This window comes from Leptonychotes weddellii, chromosome 11 (assembly GCF_054177405.1).
Source record: "Leptonychotes weddellii isolate Sample4059 chromosome 11, ASM5417740v2, whole genome shotgun sequence".
Taxonomy (NCBI): Eukaryota; Metazoa; Chordata; class Mammalia; order Carnivora; family Phocidae; genus Leptonychotes; species Leptonychotes weddellii.
Genome location: NC_138379.1, coordinates 4,045,658 through 4,051,657, shown reverse-complemented (window position 1 = coordinate 4,051,657; position 6,000 = coordinate 4,045,658). Strand labels below are relative to the sequence as shown.

The 6,000-nt window shown below is 40.4% G+C and overlaps 1 protein-coding gene and 1 pseudogene across 18 annotated transcripts in view; one reads left to right on the top strand and one right to left on the bottom strand.

Annotated features, from left to right (window-relative positions):
* The window catches only part of PPP6R3 (protein phosphatase 6 regulatory subunit 3), a 141,744-nt gene that overhangs the window by 15,587 nt on the left and 120,157 nt on the right, over positions 1-6,000 (top strand). The window contains exon 2 of one of the 18 annotated variants that reach the window (XM_081797633.1): positions 5,472-5,583. The exons of the other annotated variants lie outside the window; for them this stretch is intronic. The gene's annotated coding sequence lies outside the window, so the exon portion shown is untranslated. The remainder of the gene's footprint in view (positions 1-5,471; positions 5,584-6,000) is intronic. 18 annotated transcript variants of the gene reach the window in all.
* LOC102733399 (methylmalonic aciduria type A protein, mitochondrial pseudogene) lies at positions 326-1,694 on the bottom strand (annotated as a pseudogene).

Genomic DNA, 6,000 nt, shown 5'->3' with positions numbered 1-6,000 from the left:
TGCTTACATTTTCTCTGGAAACTCAGAGAATATAGAATCAAAGAAAACGTTTAAGGTACATAAACTTTTTCTGTTCTCATCAGCCTTCTCTGCTTGTGACTGATGAGAAGGAACTCTCCGACCAGCTACCATGCTAGGGTGTAAGAACAGAAAGAAGTGTAAATCAGTAACAGGTACCTTGTAAATACTGCCCGGGGCCTGACCTTTGCCGGCCATATCTAACATTCTTCCACTTTTCAAGCACGGTTCACAAACGAGGCCGAGGGCAGCACAAATGAATTACTGAAAATATAAGCATTCAAGTGACTTTTAATATTAAAATACTTTATGAAATGATCTATAAAATCATTGCATAGGATAAATTTCCTTAGCCTCCGCTTTTAAAAGTTTTCAACAACACATCTGCTGCTAGTCCTGGGGACGGGGCCCCACTGAGAACCCTTTTTTTCCAGAACAGGAATCTGTTCCTGGATGGTGGGATAGGTCCTGAAATGTTCTAACATGCTTTCCTGAATGAGATTCCACATCCAAACTTTCTGCTGCCTCTGCCGCTTGGCCATCAGCTCCCCACTGGCGAGCATGAGGTCCTGGAACCCTCTCATCTTATCCCACATTTCAGTGATGCCCTCTCCGCTTCTGGCAGAGATACGAATTACCTTTGGTCTCCAGACTTCTGAGCGTTTGCGGAGTAACTTCAGTGCACTCACATACTCAGCCTGTATCCTTCGAGCCGGCACAATCAAGTCTCCATCAGATTTCGTTATAGCCACCAGGTCTGCCATCTCAATTATACCTCTTTTGATACCCTGCAATTCATCTCCTCCTGCTGGTGGCAGTAGTAAAACAAACACGTCAGCCATATCCGCAATGGCAAACTCCTACTGGCCCACACCTACGGTTTCAATAAGAATGATGTCATATCCCCCTCCTTCACACAACAGAATAGCTTCATTTGTGGTCCTTGTCACACCTCCTAAAGTACCGCTGGTAGGAGATGGCCTGATGTATGCATTCATATCTCTTGATAACTCAGTCATTCGGGTTTTATCACCTAAGAGTGATCCACCACTAGTACAAGAAGAAGGGTCCACAGCTAGCGCAGATAATTTGTGCTCTCTCTCAGTAAGCATTTTTCCAAAATACGCTATAAAGGTTGATTTTCCAGCACCAGGGGGCCCAGACAATCCCACTCGAAATGCTAGTGATTTTCCTTTATTTATTTGTTCTTGTTCTCTGTGGTAGACTAATACTTTCTGAAGAAGCACCTGGGCTAACTCTTTTTTCCTCTTGTGTGTTGATTCTATAAGAGTTACGGCCTCTGCTAAGCAGGCCCTGTGCCCTTGGATTAAACTGGTATAAAGTTTATCCACAAATCTTTGTTCTTTATCAGAAAGTTCTTCTGTGTGTTCCTTTAAGGTTGTTTGTACACATAATTTTCTCTTTAAACCATTTGACAACAACATCCATTTTGTACAGTGGAGTCCAAGAGAATTAAATGGCCGAGCACAAGGGATTCCTGATCTGAGATGAGTACTTGAGTGAAAGATGAAGTGGTAGCCGACGGAAAGGTGTTCTTAAAAGGCCTTTTAGGAAATGCCGGTGAGAATGTTGCAGTAGCATGGGAATATTCATTTTGTTTGTAACTGCAGAAAACACAGGTTGCTTTTTGGCTCAATGTGATTTGTGACTCCCGGACGACATGGAAGTCCATTTTGCTGCTTTTAAAATCCGTTTTTTAATATGTTGTTATTCTTGAAAGGCAGTTTTTTGCCTAATACCCAATTCTAGGTTGATGATTATTTTCCCTTAGCATTTTGACAGTATTTTCTGTCTTTTTCCAATTGTTGCTATTGACATTAGTTAGAAGTTAGTGGTCAGTTGTTCCTTATCCAGGAATTTGAGTTGTTCTGTACCTAAAGCACTTGTTATGTTGGTCAGTCCAACAGATATGTTTAGTGTCTTTCATTTTTAGGTTAGCGGCCTTATCTGTTATTTTATATTATTCTTTGTGTCTTATTACCTCTGAATAACTGTGTACCAGATACATGTTTTGCATGTGTCAGTCAGTATTCAAAAGACGTGAGAAGTTACAAGTATAGAGGATGTTCGTTTTGTTATGAACTAGCAAATACGAATTTTTTCCTCTGTTGGTGTGGAGTGGTCCTGTGTCAGTAAGGAATTTCTTAGAGATTTTCTACTTCTTCACATTAGTTAGCTCGTTTTTATATCCAGAAATGGGAAAGATTTCAAAGATAATTGCCTTTTTAAAATGGGATCATTTGGGGTGCCTGGGTGGCCCTGTTGGTTGGGCGGCTGCCTTCGGCTTGGGTCATGATCCCAGGGTCCTGGGATCGGGTCCGCGTTGGGCATCCTGCTCAGCGGGGAGTCTGCTTCTCCTTCCCCCTTGACTCTTTCCCTGCTTGTGCCCTCACTGGCTCTGTCTCTCTCAAATCTTAAAAAAAAAAAAAAATGGGATCATTTGTTAGAAAACAATTATGTGGACCTCACATGTGACTAGCCAAGTACAGAACACCAAAAACAATCTGGAAAAGGGATGTGGATCAAAATAGATTATGAGCCAAGGGAAAAGGGAGAGAGTGCATTTTAGCATTTATAACACATGGCCTATTCTGAGGGAGAGGAGGGACTGTTCTGTACTTATTTCTTTATATTAAGTCTTTTCTTTTGTTGACTAATAAATGAAAGAGGGACAATCAGAAACAAAAGAGGCATCCAGGGATCTAAGGGTATGTAGGCTGGGCTAGAGTTGGAACTCACTTTGTGGCCCTGTGGTTTGCAAGGCCCTGTAGATTGTGGTCCTGCTTCTGCCACAGCCCTCCTTGGAGAGGGTTGGGTTTGGTGCCAACACTGCTGATATTGGGAGCAGAGACTTAATAGCTACTTCTAGTCCTATCCCAGTGGTTTTTCAATGAGGACAAAGAGTTTGAAATGCATAGACAGTGTAACTATTGTTTCCATCAAACTTCAAAAAATAAAGCTCGATAATCTTCTGGGGTATTGAGGAAAGAATGAGAAAGAATTATAGGGAGTATGGGGTGGAGAGAGAGTTGGCTTAGCAGAATTGTTGCGAGGATTAAAAATAAACATTACTGGGCATGTTTATGTTTCTCCAGAAAAATGTAGAGGAAGTCCATTCCTGCCATTTACCATATTGTCAGACCAGTTTTTCAATTCTTGATGTCACTTACTACTGAATTGCCTCCTGATTAGTGTAAACCTTCAGCAGGGGCATTACATGCTTACATGCTTTACCCTGGTAGGTGTAAATTGTGTCTCTTCCTAGCTTGTTTGCCCTGTGCCTGTTATTAACGTTACCACTTGTGTTTGATTCATTACATGCGTTATTTTTAACTTTTTCCCCTCAGGGTGAGTGTGGGATGTTCATCTTTCATATCAAAAAGGAGCCTCTTGGGAGGGAGGGAGGCAGTCTGGCCAGAATGGTTTAGAGGAAGGGTGGATTAAGTTCATGAGAACTGGATTGGAGCCTTGGTTTGACCAGATTAGCTGTCTGACTGGGCACGTTATTTCACCTTTCTGAGCCCATTTCTTCACATGTAAAATGGAGATGTTAATGTTCTCCTCCCTTTTCCATAGAAAATAATTTTGGGTAATTTGAATTTATGGGTGTTTTTTGCAAGTAGTTTAGTGTAGAAGTCACAAATTTTCACAGAACAAATGGTTCAGGCCAAACTGATGTTCTTTTTTTTTTTTTTTAAAGATTTTATTTATTTATTTGAGAGAGAGAATGAGATAGAGCATGAGAAGGGGGAAGGTCAGAGGAAGAAGTAGACTCCCTGCTCAGCAGGGAGCCCGATGCGGGACTCAATCCCGGGACTCCAGGATCATGACCTGAGCCGAAGGCAATCGCTTAACCAACTGAGCCATCCAGGCGCCCCAAACTGATGTTCTTAATGATTAATAGCTTATTTGATGAACTTTTACTGGCTCTGGTTTTAAAATTTTGACTAGAGGTGTAGGATATTGTGAATTTTTCTTTTTTATTCTATTGCTATTTTTCTGTTTGGAATGAAAACTTTTTTTTTTAATGAAATACATGATTATATTTGTTTTGAAAAAAAGTAAAGTCATAGGTAATACCAAACTCTCTTCTGATCATCTTCTCCTGATCCTTTTCCACATTCTGCTGTTAATAGTTTTGTGTCTGCCTTCTTGATTTTTTTCTTTGTATTTGTGTACTTATATATGTGCTTATGGAAGCTATACAGTGTTGAGAATATACACATTTTTACCACTCATCACTTCTCACTGAGTCCCAGCGGCACGGAGAGCTCTCTGCCTCATTCTCTCTGGTCGCTGCATGGTGAAAGTGTCCACTGCAGCCGTTTCCCACATTGGTGGGCTTTAGAGGTTTTTTTTTTTTTTAATTGCCAGTAATTCAGCTTGCTTAGTTTGGTATAATAAAGTACTGTGTTCTTAGAAGCTTTTAGAAGTACACTGTTTGCTGCAGAAATAGGTAAATGCTAAATTATAAGCTGGATTCTTTTGTTCTTTGTTGTTTGCATGTAAAATACAACTGTTAAGCAGTGGAAAATACCTTTTTTTTCCAGAAAACTTTTCATTTATCTCCTTTTCAAATGATGTATAACATACGACATTTTTAAGCTCCGTTAAAAATGAACAGTTATTTAGCAAATCTTTTTAATTGTAAAATACAAATAAGATTTATTTTTAAACAATTTAAAAAATTAATAAGCTTTATTTCATGGAGCAGTTTAAGGTTCACAGCAAGATTGAGGCCAAAGTAAAAAAGTTCCCATATACTCCCGTCCCCCAGTAATCCCCACCATGGACATCAGCACCAGAATGGTACATCCGTTACAATCCGTGAACCTACACTGGCACGTCATTATCCACTCCAAATCCACAGTTTAGGGTTCACTGTCAGTGTATATTCTGTGGGTTTTGACAAATGTAGAATGACATATATCCACCATTATAAGATCCTACAGAATAGTTTCGCTGCCTTTGAAATTCTCCGTGTTCTGCCTGTTCTTTCCTGCCTCCCACCTTAACCCCCAGCAACCACTAATCTTTTTATCGTCTTTAGGGTCTTGCCTTTTCTAGAATGTCATAGTTGGAATCACACAGTATATACCATTTTTGGACTTTTTTTTTTTTCCACTTAGTAATATACATTTAAGGTTCCTTCATGTTTTCATGGCTTGAGAACTCACTTCCTTTTAGTGCTGAATAAATATTCTGTGGTCTGTATGTACCACAGCTTATTTATCCATTCGCTTACTGAATGACATCTTGGTTGCCTCTGAATTTTGGCAGTTATAAAGAGAAAAGTTGCTATAAACATCTGTGTGCAGGTTTTTGTGTGAACATAAGTTTTCACTTCATTTGAATAGATAACAAGCACAGTTACTGGATTGTATGGTAAGGGTATGTTTACCTTTTTGAGAAACTGCCAAACTGTCTTCCAGAGTGGCTGTATCATCTTGCGTTCCCACCAGCAGTGAATGAGAGTTCCTTTTGCTCCACGATCTTGCCAGCATTTGGTGGTGTCAGTGTTTTGGACTTTGGCCTTTCTGATAGGTATGTAGTGGTATCTTTATTTATTTACTTATTTAGATTTATTTATGTGTGTGAGAGGGAGACACACACAAAAGCAGGGGGAGGGGCAGAGGGAGAGGGAGAAAGAATCTCAGCACACCCCCCACTCAGCATGGAGCCTGACACAGGGCTTGATCTCACAACCCTGAGATCATGACCTAGGCTGAAACCAAGAGTTGGACGCTCAGCTAGCTGAGCCACCCTGGCAGCGCCCCCTTTTTTGTATCTCATTGTTTTAAATTGCAGTTCCCTAATGACATACGATATTGAGCATCTATTCATATGCTTATTTGCCATCTGTATATCTTTTTTCTTTTTTTTTAGGTAGGCTTCTTGCCCAGGGTAGAGCCCAACGTGGGGCCTGAACTCAGGACCCTGAGATCAAGACTTGAGCTGAGA